Genomic DNA, 22,613 nt, shown 5'->3' with positions numbered 1-22,613 from the left:
ACAATTCCGTGTGCAGCCGGCGGGTCACCCTGAAGAATGTGTCTATAACCAATAGCAGATTTTGACAAAGGGAAACCCAGCCTGCCCGGTCGGGGCTTGCTGGCGACGTCACCGCCTATCTATTGCACACGATATTTCACGCTTACTACTAGCGCAGAAATCAAGCCTACCAGTCGGACATCAAGGGAACAGCTTTTATTTCATCAGGAAAAGCATTACCGGTTTCGACCTCTGCAGGTCTTAATCATATGCGTCCTCGGAGAGCAGGTGAGCAAGGCTTAAGTGCATTTCCATTTGACAAACAGCAAAGAAGGACTTGCAATCGGGTTTAAAAGCAGAATGTTCAAACAATTTTCATTTTCCCACATTGCAAATGACACAAACCTCCGGATATTATATCACCTTTCTCTACCATTTTCAGGCAACAGTGCAGATATTTCACTGGTGCGCGAATGTTATTCCTTTCGTTTAGTTGAGAGCATTTATGGACTACAATGTCCATCATCCACTGCAAATGTTCATAAAATGCCCCAACAAGTCACTTCTTTCCAGTTCTTACGTTAGTTTTATAAATTTCACTTTGATTCCGTTTGCACACACCGCTCTTCCCAGTACCCACCGTTCCAATAAACAGTGTGGCGTACTGATGATTTATTAGTTCCTTGAGTCCAACCGTGTGAGAATACAGTTTCCCACAAACCTTGACTGCACATAGGAATCTTGAGATATCTCGGGCCCGCAGACCTCCCAAGGATCAGTGGCAGCACCTCCTGCATACCCCGGTGGTGCTCACTCGGCACAATCAACCCTTACAATTCCGTGTGCAGCCGGCGGGTTACCCTGAAGAATGTGTCTATAACCAATAGCATATTTAAACGAAGGGAAACCCAGCCTGCCCGGTCGGGGCTTGCTGGCGACGTCACCGCCTATCTATAGCACACGATATTTCACGCTTACTACTAGCGCAGAAATAAAGCCTACCAGTCGGACATCAAGGGAACAGCTTTTATTTCATAAGGAAAAGGATTACCGGTTTCGACCTCTGCAGGTCTTAATCATATGCGTTCTCGGAGAGCAGGTGAGCAAGGCTTAAGTGCATTTCCGTTTGACAAAGAGCAAAGAAGGACTTGCAATCGGGTTCAAAAGCAGAATGGTCAAGCAATTTTCATTTTCCCACATTGCAAATTTCACAAACCTCCGGATATTATATGACCTTTCTCTACCATTTTCAGGCAACAGTACAGATATTTCACTCGTGCTCGAATGTCATTCCTTTGGTTTAGTTGAGAGCATTTACGGACTACAATGTCCATCATCCACTGCAAATGTTCATAAAATGCCCCAACAAGTCACTTCTTTCCAGTTCTTACGTTAGTTTTTATAAATTTCACTTTTGATTCCTTTTGCACACACCGCTCTTCCCAGTACCCACTGTTCCAATAAACAGTGTGGTGTCCTGATGATTTATTAGTTCCTTGAGTACGACCGTGTGAGAATACAGTTTCCCACAAACCTTGACTGCACATAGGAATCTTGAGATATCTCGGGCACGCAGACCTCCCAAGGATCAGTGGCAGTGCCTTCTGCATACCCTGGTGGTGCTCAATCGGCACAATCCACCTTACAATTCCGTGTGCAGCCGGCGGGTCACCCTGAAGAATGTGTCCATAACCAATAGCAGATTTTGACGAAGGGAAACCCAGCCTGCCAGGTCGGGGCTTGTTGGCGACGTCACCGCCTATCTATAGCACACGATATTTCACGCTTACTTCTAGCGCAGAAATCAAGCCCACAAGTCGGACATCAAGGGAACAGCTTTTATTTCATCAGGAAATCATTACCGGTTTCGACCTCTGCAGGTCTTAATCATATGCGTCCTCAGAGAGCCGGTGAACACGGCTTAAATGCATTTCCGATGGACAAAGAGCAAAGAAGGACTTGCAATCGGGTTTAAAACAGAATGTTCAAACAATTTTCATTTTCCCACATTGCAAATGACACAAACCTCCGGATATTATATGACCTTTCTCTACCATTTTCAGGCAACAGTGCAGATATTTCACTCGTGCTCGAATGTCATTCGTTTTGTTTAGTTGAGAGCATTTACGGATTAGAATGTCCATCATCCACTGCAAATGTTCATAAAATGCCCCAACAAGTCACTTCTTTCCAGTTCTTAAGTTAGTTTTATAAATTTTACTTTGATTCCTTTTGCACACACCGCTCTTCCCAGTACCCACCGTTCCAATAAACAGTGTGGCGTACTGATGATTTATTAGTTCCTTGAGTCCGACCGTGTGAGAATACAGTTTCCCACAAACCTTGACTGCACATAGGAATCTTGAGATATCTCGGGCCCGCAGACCTCCCAAGGATCAGTGGCAGCGCCTCCTGCATACCCCGGTGGTGCTCACTCGGCACAATCAACCCTTACAATTCAGTGTGCCGCCGGCGGGTCACCCTGAAGAATGTGTCCATAACCAATAGCAGATTTTGACGAAGGGAAACCCAGCCTGCCCGGTCGGGGCTTGTTGGCGACGTCACCGCCTATCTATAGCACACGATATTTCACACTTACTTCTAGCGCAGAAATCAAGCCTACCAGTCGGACATCAAGGGAACAGCTTTTATTTCATCAGGAAAAGCATTACCGGTTTCGACCTCTGCAGGTCTTAATCATATGCGTCCTCAGAGAGCAGGTGAACAAGGCTTAAGTGCAATTCCGTTTGACAAAGAGCAAAGAAGGACTTGCAATTGGGTTTAAAAGCAGAAGTTCAAACAATTTTCATTTTCCCACATTACAAATGTCACAAACCTCCGGATATTATATGACCTTTCTCTACCATTTTCAGGCAACAGTGCAGATATTTCACTCATGCTCGAATGTCATTCCTTTCGTTTAGTTGAGAGCATTTAGGGACTACAATGTCCATCATCCACTGCTAATGTTCATAAAATGCCCCAACAAGTCACTTCTTTCCAGTTCTTACGTTAGTTTTATAAATTTCACTTTTGATTCCTTTTCCACACACCGCTGTTCCCAGTACCCACCGTTCCAATAAACAGTGTGGCGTACTGATGATTTATTAATTCCTTGAGTCCGACCGTGTGAGAATACAGTTTCCCACAAACCTTGACTGCACATCGGAATCTTGAGATATCTCGGGCACGCAGACCTCCCAAGGATCAGTGGCAGCGCCTCCTGCATACCCCGGTGGTGCTCACTCGGCACAATCCACCCTTACAATTCCGTGTGCAGCCGGCGGGTCACCCTGAAGATTGTGCCCATAACCAATAGCAGATTTTGACGAAGGGAAACCCAGCCTGCCAGGTCGTGGTTTGTTGGCGACGTCACCGCCGAACTATAGCACACGATATTTCACGCTTACTTCTAGCGCAGAAATCAAGCCCACCAGTCGGACATCAAGGGAACAGCTTTTATTTCATCAGGAAAAGCATTACCGGTTTCGACCTTTGCAGGTCTTAATCATATGCGTCCTCAGAGAGCAGGTGAACAAGGCTTAAATGCATTTCCGTTTGACAAAGAGCAAAGGAGGACTTGCAATCGGGTTTAAAAGCAGAATGTTCAAACAATTTTAATTTTCCAACATTGCAAATGACACAAACCTCCGGATATTATATGACCTTTCTCTACCATTTTCAGGCAACAGTGCAGATATTTCACTCGTGCTCGAATGTCATTCCTTTGGTTTAGTTGAGAGCATTTACGGACTACAATGTCCATCATCCACTGCAAATGTTCATAAAATGCCCCAACAAGTCACTTCTTTCCAGTTCTTACGTTAGTTTTATAAGTTTCACTTTTGATTCCTTTTGCACACACCGCTCTTCCCAGTACCCACCGTTCCAATAAACAGTGTGGCGTTCTGATGATTTATTAGTTCCTTGATTCCGAGCGTGTGAGAATACAGTTTCCCACAAACCTTGACTGCACATAGGAATCTTGAGATATCTTGGGCCCGCAGAGCTCCCAAGGATCAGTGGCAGGGCCTTCTGCATACCCCGGTGGTGCTCACTCGGCACAATCCACCCTTACAATTCCGTGTGCAGCCGGCAGGTCACCCTGAAGAATGTGTCCATAACCAATAGCAGATTTTGACGAAGGGAAACCCAGCCTGCCAGGTCGGGGCTTGTTGGCGACGTCACCGCCTATCTATAGCACACGATATTTCACGCTTACTTCTAGAGCAGAAATCAAGCCCACCAGTCGAACATCAAGGGAACAGCTTTTATTTCATCAGGAAAAGCATTACCGGTTTCGACCTCTGCAGGTCTTAATCATATGCGTCCTCTGAGAGCAGGTGAGCAAGGCTTAAGTGCATTTCCGTTTGACAAAGAGCAAAGAAGGACTTGCAATCGGGTTTAAAAGCAGAATGTTCAAACAATTTTCATTTTCCCACATTGCAAATGACACAAACCTCCGGATATTATATGACCTTTCTCTGCCATTTTCAGGCAACAGTGCAGGTATTTCACTCGTGCTCGAATGTCATTCCTTTCGTTTAGTTGAGAGCATTTACGGACTACAATGACCATCATCCACTGCAAATGTTCATAAATTGCCCCAACAAGTCACTTCTTTCCAGTTCTCACGTTAGTTTTATAAATTTCACTTTGATTCCGTTTGCACACACCGCTCTTCCCAGTACCCACCGTTCCAATAAACAGTGTGGCGTACTGATGATTTATTAATTCCTTGAGTCCGACCGTGTGAGAATACAGTTTCCCACAAACCTTGACTGCACATAGCAATCTTGAGATATCTCGGGCATGCAGACCTCCCAAGGATCAGTGGCAGTGCCTTCTGCATACCCTGGTGGTGCTCAATCGGCACAATCCACCTTACAATTCCGTGTGCAGCCGGCGGGTCACCCTGAAGAATGTGTCTATAACCAATAGCAGATTTTGACAAAGGGAAACCCAGCCTGCCCGGTCGGGGCTTGCTGGCGACGTCACCGCCTATCTATTGCACACGATATTTCACGCTTACTACTAGCGCAGAAATCAAGCCTACCAGTCGGACATCAAGGGAACAGCTTTTATTTCATCAGGAAAAGCATTACCGGTTTCGACCTCTGCAGGTCTTAATCATATGCGTCCTCGGAGAGCAGGTGAGCAAGGCTTAAGTGCATTTCCATTTGACAAACAGCAAAGAAGGACTTGCAATCGGGTTTAAAAGCAGAATGTTCAAACAATTTTCATTTTCCCACATTGCAAATGACACAAACCTCCGGATATTATATCACCTTTCTCTACCATTTTCAGGCAACAGTGCAGATATTTCACTGGTGCGCGAATGTTATTCCTTTCGTTTAGTTGAGAGCATTTATGGACTACAATGTCCATCATCCACTGCAAATGTTCATAAAATGCCCCAACAAGTCACTTCTTTCCAGTTCTTACGTTAGTTTTATAAATTTCACTTTGATTCCGTTTGCACACACCGCTCTTCCCAGTACCCACCGTTCCAATAAACAGTGTGGCGTACTGATGATTTATTAGTTCCTTGAGTCCAACCGTGTGAGAATACAGTTTCCCACAAACCTTGACTGCACATAGGAATCTTGAGATATCTCGGGCCCGCAGACCTCCCAAGGATCAGTGGCAGCACCTCCTGCATACCCCGGTGGTGCTCACTCGGCACAATCAACCCTTACAATTCCGTGTGCAGCCGGCGGGTTACCCTGAAGAATGTGTCTATAACCAATAGCATATTTAAACGAAGGGAAACCCAGCCTGCCCGGTCGGGGCTTGCTGGCGACGTCACCGCCTATCTATAGCACACGATATTTCACGCTTACTACTAGCGCAGAAATAAAGCCTACCAGTCGGACATCAAGGGAACAGCTTTTATTTCATAAGGAAAAGGATTACCGGTTTCGACCTCTGCAGGTCTTAATCATATGCGTTCTCGGAGAGCAGGTGAGCAAGGCTTAAGTGCATTTCCGTTTGACAAAGAGCAAAGAAGGACTTGCAATCGGGTTCAAAAGCAGAATGGTCAAGCAATTTTCATTTTCCCACATTGCAAATTTCACAAACCTCCGGATATTATATGACCTTTCTCTACCATTTTCAGGCAACAGTACAGATATTTCACTCGTGCTCGAATGTCATTCCTTTGGTTTAGTTGAGAGCATTTACGGACTACAATGTCCATCATCCACTGCAAATGTTCATAAAATGCCCCAACAAGTCACTTCTTTCCAGTTCTTACGTTAGTTTTTATAAATTTCACTTTTGATTCCTTTTGCACACACCGCTCTTCCCAGTACCCACTGTTCCAATAAACAGTGTGGTGTCCTGATGATTTATTAGTTCCTTGAGTACGACCGTGTGAGAATACAGTTTCCCACAAACCTTGACTGCACATAGGAATCTTGAGATATCTCGGGCACGCAGACCTCCCAAGGATCAGTGGCAGTGCCTTCTGCATACCCTGGTGGTGCTCAATCGGCACAATCCACCTTACAATTCCGTGTGCAGCCGGCGGGTCACCCTGAAGAATGTGTCCATAACCAATAGCAGATTTTGACGAAGGGAAACCCAGCCTGCCAGGTCGGGGCTTGTTGGCGACGTCACCGCCTATCTATAGCACACGATATTTCACGCTTACTTCTAGCGCAGAAATCAAGCCCACAAGTCGGACATCAAGGGAACAGCTTTTATTTCATCAGGAAATCATTACCGGTTTCGACCTCTGCAGGTCTTAATCATATGCGTCCTCAGAGAGCCGGTGAACACGGCTTAAATGCATTTCCGATGGACAAAGAGCAAAGAAGGACTTGCAATCGGGTTTAAAACAGAATGTTCAAACAATTTTCATTTTCCCACATTGCAAATGACACAAACCTCCGGATATTATATGACCTTTCTCTACCATTTTCAGGCAACAGTGCAGATATTTCACTCGTGCTCGAATGTCATTCGTTTTGTTTAGTTGAGAGCATTTACGGATTAGAATGTCCATCATCCACTGCAAATGTTCATAAAATGCCCCAACAAGTCACTTCTTTCCAGTTCTTAAGTTAGTTTTATAAATTTTACTTTGATTCCTTTTGCACACACCGCTCTTCCCAGTACCCACCGTTCCAATAAACAGTGTGGCGTACTGATGATTTATTAGTTCCTTGAGTCCGACCGTGTGAGAATACAGTTTCCCACAAACCTTGACTGCACATAGGAATCTTGAGATATCTCGGGCCCGCAGACCTCCCAAGGATCAGTGGCAGCGCCTCCTGCATACCCCGGTGGTGCTCACTCGGCACAATCAACCCTTACAATTCAGTGTGCCGCCGGCGGGTCACCCTGAAGAATGTGTCCATAACCAATAGCAGATTTTGACGAAGGGAAACCCAGCCTGCCCGGTCGGGGCTTGTTGGCGACGTCACCGCCTATCTATAGCACACGATATTTCACACTTACTTCTAGCGCAGAAATCAAGCCTACCAGTCGGACATCAAGGGAACAGCTTTTATTTCATCAGGAAAAGCATTACCGGTTTCGACCTCTGCAGGTCTTAATCATATGCGTTCTCGGAGAGTAGGTGAGCAAGGCTTAAGTGCAATTCCGTTTGACAAAGAGCAAAGAAGGACTTGCAATTGGGTTTAAAAGCAGAAGTTCAAACAATTTTCATTTTCCCACATTACAAATGTCACAAACCTCCGGATATTATATGACCTTTCTCTACCATTTTCAGGCAACAGTGCAGATATTTCACTCATGCTCGAATGTCATTCCTTTCGTTTAGTTGAGAGCATTTAGGGACTACAATGTCCATCATCCACTGCTAATGTTCATAAAATGCCCCAACAAGTCACTTCTTTCCAGTTCTTACGTTAGTTTTATAAATTTCACTTTTGATTCCTTTTCCACACACCGCTGTTCCCAGTACCCACCGTTCCAATAAACAGTGTGGCGTACTGATGATTTATTAATTCCTTGAGTCCGACCGTGTGAGAATACAGTTTCCCACAAACCTTGACTGCACATCGGAATCTTGAGATATCTCGGGCCCGCAGACCTCCCAAGGATCAGTGGCAGCGCCTCCTGCATACCCCGGTGGTGCTCACTCGGCACAATCCACCCTTACAATTCCGTGTGCAGCCGGCGGGTCACCCTGAAGATTGTGCCCATAACCAATAGCAGATTTTGACGAAGGGAAACCCAGCCTGCCAGGTCGTGGTTTGTTGGCGACGTCACCGCCGAACTATAGCACACGATATTTCACGCTTACTTCTAGCGCAGAAATCAAGCCCACCAGTCGGACATCAAGGGAACAGCTTTTATTTCATCAGGAAAAGCATTACCGGTTTCGACCTTTGCAGGTCTTAATCATATGCGTCCTCAGAGAGCAGGTGAACAAGGCTTAAATGCATTTCAGTTTGACAAAGAGCAAAGGAGGACTTGCAATCGGGTTTAAAAGCAGAATGTTCAAACAATTTTAATTTTCCAACATTGCAAATGACACAAACCTCCGGATATTATATGACCTTTCTCTACCATTTTCAGGCAACAGTGCAGATATTTCACTCGTGCTCGAATGTCATTCCTTTGGTTTAGTTGAGAGCATTTACGGACTACAATGTCCATCATCCACTGCAAATGTTCATAAAATGCCCCAACAAGTCACTTCTTTCCAGTTCTTACGTTAGTTTTATAAGTTTCACTTTTGATTCCTTTTGCACACACCGCTCTTCCCAGTACCCACCGTTCCAATAAACAGTGTGGCGTTCTGATGATTTATTAGTTCCTTGATTCCGAGCGTGTGAGAATACAGTTTCCCACAAACCTTGACTGCACATAGGAATCTTGAGATATCTTGGGCCCGCAGAGCTCCCAAGGATCAGTGGCAGGGCCTTCTGCATACCCCGGTGGTGCTCACTCGGCACAATCCACCCTTACAATTCCGTGTGCAGCCGGCAGGTCACCCTGAAGAATGTGTCCATAACCAATAGCAGATTTTGACGAAGGGAAACCCAGCCTGCCAGGTCGGGGCTTGTTGGCGACGTCACCGCCTATCTATAGCACACGATATTTCACGCTTACTTCTAGAGCAGAAATCAAGCCCACCAGTCGAACATCAAGGGAACAGCTTTTATTTCATCAGGAAAAGCATTACCGGTTTCGACCTCTGCAGGTCTTAATCATATGCGTCCTCTGAGAGCAGGTGAGCAAGGCTTAAGTGCATTTCCGTTTGACAAAGAGCAAAGAAGGACTTGCAATCGGGTTTAAAAGCAGAATGTTCAAACAATTTTCATTTTCCCACATTGCAAATGTCACAAACCTCCGAATATTATATTATACTTCTTTCCATATATATATATCAAAGCTCCAAGGTTCCCACCAGTTGGAGACGCACTCTGACATCCACTGCAGCAACCTTCATGAGGTAAAAGCCAGATCAACGGGCGGATTCAGTTTACAGCATGCCTGTCGATTCACGCCGGACGCATTTCGTGCTCATTGCACTCTTCAGCGGCGCGACAGTCATTTTGGCATAGAGGCCACACCTATATATATAGTTATAGTAGATAGTTCTAGTTAGAACCTAGTTTCCATAGCAAAAGCATTTTTTGACTTAACTGCGCCATATACAAGGATGCTGTCGCTAACCTCTTTCAACGGTCCAGGAAAGACCGCAACGCTCACCCCTACCCCATTGTTTCTCCGCGGCTTTGACATCTAGCGCGGGACAACAGACTACAAGTCCCGGCATCCCCTCCTGCGGCGCCTCTCGCACTCGCCACTACCAAGCGCAAGGAGGCGCGTGATAAAAACTAAGTGGGGCTTCTGCTGCTTGGGCTCCGCCATATTCCAGGACGCTGTCGCTGACCTCTTTGAACGGTCCAGGGAAGACCGCAACGCTCACCCCTAGCCCTTTGTTCCTCCTGCGGCTTTGACAGCCAGCACTGGACAATTGATTACAGGTCCCGGCAACCCCTCCTGCGGCGCCTCTTGCCCACGCCACCACCAAGCGCCAGGAGGTGCGTGATAAAAATGGGAGTAGGGCTCTCGCAGCGCGGGACACTTGCGGACGTGCCCGGGCCAAGGGCGGGCCCAACTGCGCCCATCCGTGCCAGACCATGGCAGGGCAGGTCCACATTACTGAATAGTTGAAAACAGCGCCCCATTGGAAACCAACAGTTAAGCTCCAAAGGGCATTTTGTATTCAGACCCTGCAGGAACACCCCGTATCCACAAAGGAACTGTGAATGGTGAGACGGTTTGAACTGCAATTGCGCCTTACCTTAAATTTGAGTTTCCCCCAATTATTAATGTTAATTTAATTTGTGGCACTGGCGCAATTATCAGATTTTAAGACTTCAATCAATCAATCAATCATAACACTTGCATAGCGCGCTACTCACCCGGAAGAGTCTCAAGGCGCTTGGGGGGAGGGGGCTGCTACTGCTCGAACAGCCAGGTCTGGAGTTGTCTCCTGAAGGCGAGGTGGTCCTGGGTCAGCCGAAGTTGGATGGGAAGGGACTTCTCCCTATTTGGACATTTTACCCTTTTATAATCCTTTTTATTTAACCTTTATGCCCTGTGGCAGAAACCAAGGAATGAGATTTTTTGTGTTAGTATATTTGTGTGTTGCTTTTTTATAATATAGTCCCATATTCCTGTTTTTAGCAGTTATATCCAGTGTTATTCAACAACAACATTAGACGCTCTAGGCCCCTTGACAGCTTATATTTTTTTTGGTCTGGCGTTTGGGTTACTTATTAGTCGTTTTTAAGCGGTAGGATGTCAAAGCATAAACTACTGAAAACCCTAAATATATTGTTCCCCATGGTTCAACTATTGATTCCTATTTAGTGAAGGCGGTTAGCGCAATTAACATAGAAATTAATAGGGCAGAACGCCGCCTATCTCTTGGAGTGGGCAATGGCTCAGAGAACATACCTGCCCCGGAGGTAGATGTTACCTCGAATAATGTCCAGGAACCTATCCTTTTGGCGAGTTTGGAGACTCCCACTCACACTCAAGATTTATCTTTGCAAAATGTGGTCCCTTGATCACCACCTCCTAGTGGGTCCCCAACCCCAAAAAGGAAAAGGAACTGTGGGAAAGACCAAACCAAACCAGAGAACATTAGTAAAGCTAAAAAAGGGCCGTCTTTATGTGTTATAAGTAAGGTACCTGAATAAATCTCTGCTTCATATCCGATTCGGATGAACAAGTTAATGATATTGTATCCATTATAACACAAAAAATTGAATTAACCATCAAACCATTGTTGATGACAAAAGTTTGTGGGTTCCAAAATGACGAAGGCAATGACTATTTACATTTCCCACATACCTCCTATGGTAATACCCTAAATGCAGTCCTGTCAGAATTTGATCTAGATATTTTGCAGTGTGCAAAGGATGGAAGCGGGCAGGAGATCCCAACCTTTACAGGAAGGTCAGCACATAGTAGTATTGATCATGCTATTGTTTCTGCAAACATTGTGAATCAATGCTCTACCCCACAGATTGTTGACTTGTTAATGAGTGATCACAATTCAATAATTACGAGACAGCACTTATGGGGGAACAAGATAGTTGAATCATGTACTGTTATGAATAACATTGCTCTGTGCCTCCCTAATTGTACTAGAATTAAATGGAAGGGTGCCAACTCCTGTGAAATATCCAAAACAATTGCACAGGCCTGTGGTGATGAAATAGGAGACAGCTTATTGGTCAAGACCGAACCAATTAAGATCTTGACCAATTTCCTTATTATCAATGAATCTAATTCCAAATTATTTACTGCGATGCCATCTAAGAAACAAACACAGGTCAGGGGTTGAAAACAGCACTTTTGAACAAACCAAGGGATAGTGCAGTAGTCTATGACCCAGGAGCAGAATACAATTATAACTTAAAACGCAGGAAAAAGGAGCTACAACAGGAGGCGTGGGATAACCTTGCATTTGCTGCAGAAACCTCTAACAATAAATTATTCTGGGAAACAGTAAATTCTAAACTTCTCAAAAATGAATCCATCCCTGACCTTTTAACTCATGTGAGTTGTGAGGAATGGGTAGCCTACCTTTCTAGTATTTTTAACCCTAGTCATGTATTTATGATAGATCCAACAATTCAACATAATTATCCTATTATCCCGCTTGATATCACTTTAGATGAAGTCTTGATAGGTATAGGTAATAGTAAAGGGGGGAAAGCACCAGGTGCTGATGGTGTCCCTATCGAGGTATATAAATCCATAACAGTATTGTGGGGGCCTATACTTACAAGAGTTTTTAACACTGCAGTAACCAAGGGTTGCCCGTCCTCATGGGAAGAATCTGTTATTATGCTAAAGAAATTGATTCCAGCCCCAACCCCACGAAAACAATTTTTAAATTGGTGCAAAAATTACAAAACGGTGGCAACCCTGCCTCATGCATCTCCTCCACTCAATAGTGCGATGATCTTTCCACCTTCTTCACAGAAAAGGTGAGAAAGATCTACAATACCTTCTCACATACCCCTTCTGTCTGCACCGGCTCTCCCAATTGTGCTCTCAAAGGCTCCAAGCTCACCCTTCTACCAGCTATCTCTCTTGAAAACCTAGCTACAATTTGTAGAAAGGTGAAATCGGGATCCCCCTCAGACCCCATGAGACCAGCCCACTTCTTAAAAGCGCTGGACTTCTTCCTACCTTCATTGGCCAATCTCCTTAATCTTTCCTTTTCATCACATGTTGGAAACAGGCTTGGGTTACTCCCATAATTAAAAAATCTACTCTAGACCCTGCAAAACCGGATAACTACAGGCCAGTTTCACTGCTCCCGTGGGTGTCTAAATTAGCTGAAGCTCATGTGAACACCGTACTCACTGACCATCTGGCCAAAAATAACATCTTGGACCCCTCCCAACACGGGTTCAGGCCAGGACACTGTTGGACAGGCCACATGAAGGGCCGCTCTCCCCCAGCCCAACCAGGCCCGAGAGCCGCCACGACCGTACCACGCATCATCATTGTACACCTGCTGCCCTCTCAGGGCCCCTGCCTGCGAGGCAAGCTAACCTCGTGGGCCCGATCCCCTGCCGGCCCACGCGGCCAACCTGAACCGCCATCTTGGACACTTCACCACGAGGTCGCCTGGCCTCCGATCGACCCCGACCCTGGGCCTGGCCCGGCCTCAGACATTTCGGCACCACCATCCACCCAGGAGGTGAGCGGGCTACTTGGCAAGTCAATGGGAGAAAGAGGTGTCGATGGCTCCCCCCGCCAAGTGCCGCTCGCCCATCGCCTCCCCGAGCGCTGGCTCCACCCCCCTGCTGGGTGTCTGGAATCCCGCATCCCGGACCCCCGACCTCCAAGTGCGAGGGTCCGGACATCAAAGCACGCCAGCCCTATAACTGGGGCAGCGCCAGAGCAGGAAGGCAGTTGTATCTTGGAGTCGAGAGACGTAAAGAGGAACTCATCCTGAACAGACTACTGGCGCTGCCGTAGCTCTGTCCTGTGCACCATCATCCTGCCTGTTGGCGCTGCCACAGCCGTCGTAACCTTCACCCTTCATCGTCGTCCGGATCTGCTGGCGTGGCCGCGGACCGTTGTAACCGTCATCTTCATCGGGACCTGCAGGCTCCGCCGCGGACCGTCATCTTTCATCCGACCATCTCGGGACCTGCTTGGCTCCTCCACGGCCCGATCATCAAGAACGCCGAGCTCAAGGATTGAGAGCTATTTTTGGACTCACCGGTAACTAAAGACTGTCCCGCTACCCTTTTCCTCAACCAAAGACTAAGCTAGAGGGGACCCCTGCGTCCAGACCTCCTTGTACCATATCATCGTAACCTAAGAATTGCATATAAAGTCTCGTTAACCTTCAGTCTTGTGTGGTGTCCGTCTGTGGGGGGGAAGTTATTCATCTGTACAGTCGTTGGAGACGGCTCTCCCTGGAGACCTCTCCCCGTACCTCGGCCGACCCTCCCGGTCCGTCTAACATTGGTGGCCAGCGGCGCGATTCGAATCACCGCATAACGTACAGAAAATAGCTCACCCCACAACGAACCATAATGACAACTAAAGAAAGCGGATCAACCGAGAAGTTCCAAATGGAAAAACTAGAGGAGTACAGCCACCGTGAACTAAAGCAGTTCTGCATCGAACTAGGTATCGCTACCACCGGACTAAGCACCAAGGACGATTTTAAACATGCCCTACAATCTTGGGCAGAGACCGGGGATACCGAAGCCCCTGAGCAAACCACCACAGCCCCTGAAGGGCAAAGAACCGGTCTCCCGCAAGACGAGATCCAAGAAAGAGAAAAAATCCGACTACACGAGCTAGAAATGGCCCGACTCAAGATGGAAATAGAACTCAAGTTGGCCGAACAAAAAATCAACTTAGAGCACCTACGTCTCCGAGAAGAAAGAGAAGAGAAACAGAGACAAAGGGAGCTCGAGGAAAAGAAACTGGCGTACGAGCACGAACGGAACATAGCCGAGATCAACCTGCGCAAACAGAATAAAGAGTTAGGGGTGCCCGAGAGACCACACACCCCGGGGACCGCGGAGAAAAAAGTACACATCCCCAAGGATGTGGTCCGAGAATATTTCCGAGAGGACGACATCCAACAATGGTTTAAGGCCTATGAAATCGCTATGACTGCGCACCGGATCGATAGAACCGACTGGGGTGCCGGCCTATGGGGCAGATTCCTCAATGAGGGCCGCGATACCCTGTTACAGCTCCCAGACCACCAGATGACCTCCTACGACCATATGAAAGCGGCCCTCCTCACCCGCTATGGTCTCACGCCCGAGATGTACCGCCAGAGGTTCCGAGACTGCACACGCATCCCGGGTACAACTTGGGTGGACTATGTAACGTACTTTAGCAGAGCTTTCGAAGGCTGGATCAAAGGAAACAACGTCACGACATACGAGCAGCTGTTCAATCTGATGGTATGGGAGCATCTGTCCAACAATTGCTTCATCGAACTACGCCAACACCTCCTCGACAGCAAGTTGACCGATCCCCGGCAGCTCGCAGCCGAAGCTGACCGGTGGGAGATAACCAGAGTGGGCCGGAATGGGTCCTACGAGCAAAACAGGAACAACAATGGACACCACCGACCGAGAGGAGGGGGAGGGGGCCAAGGACGAGGGAGAGACAACACTCCGGCCGCCCCCGCTGCCAGCACCACCCCCCCGGCCAACCGGGGCAGCACCCCGGCGCGACCGGGGTACAGAGCCAATGTCACATGTCACCGATGCCAGCGAGTCGGCCACTATGCAAATGACCCAAGCTGCCCGCAGTATCAGAGTCCAAAACCCCGCCAAATGGCCGCCGCGGCACTAGGGGAAGAACAGATCCCCGAGGAACAAGAAACAGACCAGCAAGAGTATCAAGAGTGGGAGCCAGCCGCCATGACTCTCGCGTGCTTAGGGGGAAGAGACATGGTCCCGCGGGTCCCCCTACCCGCTAACACCCAGAAGTACAGCCAATGGGTAAGCATCAATGGACAACGGGCCGAAGCCCTTCGAGACACCGGGGCCAGTGTGACAGCCGTCCGCTGTCACCTGGTGACCCCAGAACAATATCTACCGAACACCCTCTGCCCTGTGCGATCAGCCGACAACTCGGAAAGTCTGTGTCGGATGGCCTGCGTCCCCTTTGAGTGGGGGGGGGTCTCCGGCATGCTGAAGGTGACGGTCCGAGACGACTCCCCCGTGGACTGCCTACTCGGAAATGACCTGGAGAGCTCCCCGTGGGCAGCCGTGGAGCGAAAAGAACACTTGGGGATGTTAGGCGTCCCGGACTGGGCGTGCGTCACCACCCGGTCCATGGCCGCCCGGGCCAACCCTCACCCAGAAGAACCAGAATGGCCGGCGCCGCCGCCTCCGGTCGCCCCAGCCGAGACCACCGACCCTGACGCCCCCCTCGAACCTGCTCAACCTTCCGACATCGCTAACCTTGACCAGTGGGCCCAAGAGGGGGGACCCACCCAAGAACAATTTCGCCGGGAGCAGAAGACCTGTCCCTCCCTAGAGGGACTCCGCCAACAAGCGCTCGCCCAAGGCGCAGGGGATACTTCCGGAACTCATTGGGTCTACTGGGACAATGACCTACTGTACAGCGAGCAAAGAATCGCCGAGCTGGGGGCCAACAGAGTACTAGCGGTACCCCTCCGTTTCAGAGACTTCCTGTTAAACTTGGCCCACGATGTCCCCCTGGCAGGGCACCTCGGACAAGATAAAACTTACAGCCGCCTAGTGACCCACTTCTTCTGGCCCAAAATGAGAAACGATGTGCACCAGCATTGCCGATCTTGCCCCACGTGCCAAGCCAGTGGGAAGAGCGGCCGCAAACTAAAGGCCCCCTTGCAACCCTTTCCAGTAGTCACGACCCCATTTGAGAGGGTCGGAATAGCCATTGTGGGACCCCTAGACCCGCGTACAAAACAAGGCCATCGCTTTATTCTGGTGCTGGTGGACCACGCCACCCGCTACCCTGAGGCTATACCTCTCCGAACCGTGACAGCCCCAGTGGTCGGCCGGGCCCTGATGGGGATCTTCTCCCGTGTGGGGTTCCCCCGAGAAGTCGTCAGCGACAGAGGCACGAACTTTATTTCTAAATACATGAAATCACTCTGGCAACAGTGTGGGGTCACCTACCGATTCACGACCCCCTATCACCCCCAAGGGAACGGACTGGTTGAGCGGTTCAACCGCACACTAAAAGGGATGATCGGGGGATTGGAAGAGCCCCTCCGTCGCCAGTGGGATGTACTGCTGCCGTGCCTCCTCTTCGCCTACCGGGAGGTCCCACAAAAATCACTAGGCTTCAGCCCATTTGAACTGCTATACGGGCACCCAGTGCGGGGGCCGCTCAGCCTGATCAAAGAAGGCTGGGAGATGCCTCCGGCCCAGAACCCTCCAGACGTCTTCCGGTACCTCCTCACCCTCCGCAACCAGTCACAGCGGTTCAGAGACCTAGCAAAAGTCAACCTAGAGGCCAGTCAAGAGGATATGAAAAAATGGTATGACCAGAACGCCTCATCCATTGAATTCGAGCCGGGGCAACAAGTATGGGTAATGTCCCCCACAGAACCTTGCGCTCTCCAAGACAAATGGACGGGGCCCTTCAAGGTGATCGAGCGCAAGGGCCCTGCCACCTATCTGATCGATATGGGGTCCTCCCGGAACCCACTCCGGGTCCTCCACACCAACAGGCTGAAACCTCACTTTGCACGAACCGAACTCAGCCTACTGATGGCCACAGACAACGGGGCTGAAGACGACTCCGAGCCTCTCCCTGACCTCCTGCGGACCCAGGAGCAAGACGGCTCCGTAGATGGGGTCCGCCTCTCGGAGACCCTCACCAGAGAACAACGCCAAGAGTGCCAAGCCCTCCTGTCACAGTTCGCCAGCCTGTTCTCCCTCACCCCAGGTGTCACGTCCTGGTGTGTGCACGATGTGGACACCGGAGATAGCCCTCCTATCCGCCACCGGGCCTACCGCGTACCTGATCGGGTACGGGCCTGCATCCAGGCGGAAGTGGCCAAGATGCTCACGCTCGGGGTCATCGAGCCCTCAGACAGTCCATGGGCCAGCCCGGTCGTGCTGGTCCCCAAAGCAGCCGCCCCCGGAACCACCCCAGAACTCCGGTTCTGTGTCGACTACCGGGGCCTGAATGAGGTCACCCGGACGGACGCACATCCCATCCCCCGGGCAGATGAACTGGTCGACCGAATGGGAGCTGCCCGCTACCTCAGCATCTTCGACCTGACAGCAGGTTATTGGCAGATCGGCCTCACACCCCGAGCACAGGAACGTTCTGCCTTCTCCACCCCCGATGGCCACTATCATTTTACGGTCATGCCTTTCGGCATGAAAAATGCACCAGCGACTTTCCAACGGCTCGTCAATAAAGTCCTGGCGGGGCTCGAAGGGTTCAGCGCCGCCTACCTAGACGACATCGCTGTGTACAGCCACCACTGGACCGAACACCTCCACCACCTCCGAGCAGTGCTGCAAGCCCTTCAACGAGCTGGCCTCACGATCAAGGCCAGCAAATGTCAAATTGGACAAGGGTCTGTGACCTACCTCGGGCACCAGGTGGGAAGCGGCCTAGTGGCCCCTCTACAGCTAAAAATTGCTGCCATCCAGGACTGGCAGCCCCCTATCACCCAAACCGAGGTACGAGCATTCCTGGGCCTCACAGGCTATTACCGAAGGTTTGTAAAAGACTATGGAACCATAGTGGGGCCTCTCACGGAACTCACGTCAAAGACTCAACCAAAGAAAGTGAACTGGACCCCCGAGTGTCAAACGGCATTCGAACAATTGAAGGCCGCCATGTGTTCCGCTCCTGTGCTCCAGGCCCCCGACTACAGCCGGGAGTTCCTCGTCCAGACGGACGCCTCCGACCAGGGCATTGGGGCTGTCCTGTCCCAAGTAAACACCGAAGGCCTTGATCAACCCGTGGCCTTCATCAGCCGGAGGCTCCTACCCCGGGAGCAACGCTGGAGCACCATAGAGAGAGAAGCATTCGCAGTGGTATGGGCCCTCAAAAAGCTCCGGCCCTACCTTTTTGGCACCCACTTCCGGGTGCAGACCGACCACCGACCCCTGCAGTGGCTGATGCATATGCGGGGGGAAAACCCAAAATTGCTGCGCTGGTCCATCTCCCTGCAAGGTATGGACTTCACAGTCGAACACCGGCCAGGACCAGACCACGCCAACGCAGACGGCCTGTCCCGGTTTTTCCGCCTCGACGACGAGAGTCCCCAGGAAGATGGGTAACTCTCCCCGCCTTCAGCTGGGGGGGACGCATGTTGGACAGGCCACATGAAGGGCCGCTCTCCCCCAGCCCAACCAGGCCCGAGAGCCGCCACGACCGTACCACGCATCATCATTGTACACCTGCTGCCCTCTCAGGGCCCCTGCCTGCGAGGCAAGCTAACCTCGTGGGCCCGATCCCCTGCCGGCCCACGCGGCCAACCTGAACCGCCATCTTGGACACTTCACCACGAGGTCGCCTGGCCTCCGATCGACCCCGACCCTGGGCCTGGCCCGGCCTCAGACATCTCGGCACCACCATCCACCCAGGAGGTGAGCGGGCTACTTGGCAAGTCAATGGGAGAAAGAGGTGTCGATGGCTCCCCCCGCCAAGTGCCGCTCGCCCATCGCCTCCCCGAGCGCTGGCTCCACCCCCCTGCTGGGTGTCTGGAATCCCGCATCCCGGACCCCCGACCTCCAAGTGCGAGGGTCCGGACATCAAAGCACGCCAGCCCTATAACTGGGGCAGCGCCAGAGCAGGAAGGCAGTTGTATCTTGGAGTCGAGAGACGTAAAGAGGAACTCATCCTGAACAGACTACTGGCGCTGCCGTAGCTCTGTCCTGTGCACCATCATCCTGCCTGTTGGCGCTGCCACAGCCGTCGTAACCTTCACCCTTCATCGTCGTCCGGATCTGCTGGCGTGGCCGCGGACCGTTGTAACCGTCATCTTCATCGGGACCTGCAGGCTCCGCCGCGGACCGTCATCTTTCATCCGACCATCTCGGGACCTGCTTGGCTCCTCCACGGCCCGATCATCAAGAACGCCGAGCTCAAGGATTGAGAGCTATTTTTGGACTCACCGGTAACTAAAGACTGTCCCGCTACCCTTTTCCTCAACCAAAGACTAAGCTAGAGGGGACCCCTGCGTCCAGACCTCCTTGTACCATATCATCGTAACCTAAGAATTGCATATAAAGTCTCGTTAACCTTCAGTCTTGTGTGGTGTCCGTCTGTGGGGGGGAAGTTATTCATCTGTACAGTCGTTGGAGACGGCTCTCCCTGGAGACCTCTCCCCGTACCTCGGCCGACCCTCCCGGTCCGTCTAACAGACACAGTACGGAGTCCGTCCTTCTTTCCACCACAGAACACCTCCGGAGGATTATGGACACCGGTCAGAGTGCTGCGCTGATACTGCTCGACCTCAGCACAGCATTTGACACAGTTTCCCATAATATCCTACTGGGCCGCCTGGAAAGCATTGGGATCAGTGAACTGGCTCTGGAATGGTTTCGGTCATTCCTCACGAACAGATCCTTTCGCGTGTCAGCCCCCCCTTTATTTCCCAACCTCATGCGATCGGCCAAGGAGTCCCACAGGGCTCTGCCCTGAGCCCATCCCTTTTTAATGTGTATATGCAACCTCTTGCGGCAGTGGCCAAAGAATGGAACCTCACGCTGGTGTTGTACGCTGATGACACCCAGCTGGTAATCACCCTCACGGAGGTGCCCTCTGCCACTGCTACAAGATTTAGGGATGGGTTAGCTGCAGTCGCCAACTGGATGACTGCAAACTGTCTACAACTAAATGAAGGAAAAACCGAGGTGTTACTCCTGGGTAAGAACACTAGCGGCTGGAACGACCATTGGTGGCCCCCTTTGCTGGGCCCCAACCCCCCTCCCAAATCCCTGGTAAAGAACTTAGGAGTATGGCTGGACTCCACACTGAATTACCAGTCGCATACCAAAAAAGTAGCAGCTACATGTATTGGGCTGCTGAGAAGCCTTAACCCCATCTTAGGCTTCTTTGATCCCAAGACAAGGCAGCTCATTGTCCAATCCACCATCCTTGCCCGACTGGATTATGCAAACGTCCTTTTACTGGGCGCTAACAAAGCCGAGATAACCAGATTCCAGCGTATTCAGAACTCAGCGGCCAGGGCAATTGTAGGCCTGCCCAGAAGATGCTCGGCTAGAGCCACCATACAGAGGCTCCATTGGCTGCCCATGGAGGCTCGCATCCAGTTTAAGGCTCTTACCATCGCTTTTAAAATCCTTAAAACTGATGGCCCCGAACTTCTCCGATCGTTGCTAACACCTTACACCCCCCAACACAATCTTCGCTCCATGGGTCAACACTTAGTAGTGGTTCCCCGCACGAAGTTCTGCCGTATCGGAGGTCGCTCCTTCAGATTAATGGGAGCAAAATTATGGAACTCCTTGCCCCCCCACATTCGTTGCCTTAACAACCTGTCCGCTTTTCGTAAAGCAGTAAAAACGCACCTCTTTCCACTTCTGTAGTTTCTTCTCCCTCACCCCCCTCCTCAATTGGTTATGCTATGGTTCTTAGGGCCGGGACGCCCCGTTGCTGGGCAGCTGTCGCGCTCAACAAAACATATAACATAACATAACATAACATTATTCCCAGTTACAAAAAGTGTGACAAATCTGAAGCTGAAAACTATCGACCCATCTCCATACTCGACTCTTCAGTCAAAAATATGAGCAGGGTTGTATTATTAAGATTGGAGGAGTGGGTTTTGGATAATGATATTTTGGCCCAGGCACATTATGGTTTTAGAAAGGGGTTAGGTGCATTAGAACAGAGTATTGACTTGGAGCTTTTAGTTGGAAAATATAAACGAGTTAAACAGGGTCGGCTTTTCTTATGTTTTGTAGATTTGAGCAGCGCCTTTGATTTGGTGGATCAATGGGTTTTATGGCCTGTTTTACTCAAGTTCAAGTTCAATTTCGAATAAGCTTTATTCGAAATGTGAAAACAATTCATAAAAGCACATACAACAATCACAATCGTTAAAATTCATCATGTTTACAATTTATAATAAAAACAGGATATCGGTATTAAAATTCAGTCTAACTGGTTTCTTGAAGTTTAGCAGGTGGTTTCAGTAAAAGCATGTGTATTAAAAATAATGATTTAAAAAAATTAATTCATCAAGGAAGCAGCAGTTACTCGAGTATGATGGTCCGTCTTAATCTCAATAATGCACTCAGATACATAGTTACTCTGTTAATAGTATAGTAATCTTCCAATGTCCTTAATTTGTTGTATGCCTCTCGTGACTTTCTTATTCCCCAGGATCGCAAAAGAGGTCTTAATATTTGTCGCCTTGGGTATAAATAGAAAGTTCAATAGAGGGTACAATGGATATTGGATTGGGTTGAGACCTGATCACAAGGACAGATAATTTTATCTTTATCTTTGGGAGCGTTATTAATCTAAAAAACGTTTCAAGTCGAAAACATGTTAGTAACCTACGGAAGAAAAAGGGTTGGTCTACTATAAGATACAGCTGGAGGTTTCGGTGCAATGTAACATCATCATGATTAATAACTGATACCTTGGACCTCTCTATGCTCCATCTTTTCGTTTAAAGGTGTTCCATCAAAGTTTTTTTTAGTCCGGATCGTGAAACAAAGTCCATTGTGGTTGGGTTAGAGAAATATTCAGGGTGACCAATTTCAGATACAATGTTCTTTATATAAGTGAACCATGTAATGTTTTTTACCCCATCACACAACAAACAATCCTCTATTATAGTTCTGTTGAATGTTGTGGCAGGGTTGGTCCAGATGTTATGCCAAAGTAGAATTGGTGCCACCTTTATGATATCCGAAATGTGTTGTATAGCAAGCTCGGCGTGGAGCACGTATGTAGATGTGCTGTTGGGCATTGCCAGAAGATATCGGAGGAATTTATTCTCTATTCGTTGGATTGTTTCCACAGAATGTAATCCCCATAAACCTGCTCCGTAGGTTCCTATAGAGACACATTTTGATTTGAGGATTTGGAGAAGCTCCCTAGGTGGCCTCGATCCTATCTTTTTAGCAAAATTTAAGAGAGCT

Source organism: Lissotriton vulgaris, chromosome 3_1 (genome assembly GCF_964263255.1).
Source record: "Lissotriton vulgaris chromosome 3_1, aLisVul1.2, whole genome shotgun sequence".
Taxonomy (NCBI): Eukaryota; Metazoa; Chordata; class Amphibia; order Caudata; family Salamandridae; genus Lissotriton; species Lissotriton vulgaris.
This window is presented reverse-complemented; position numbering follows the sequence as displayed.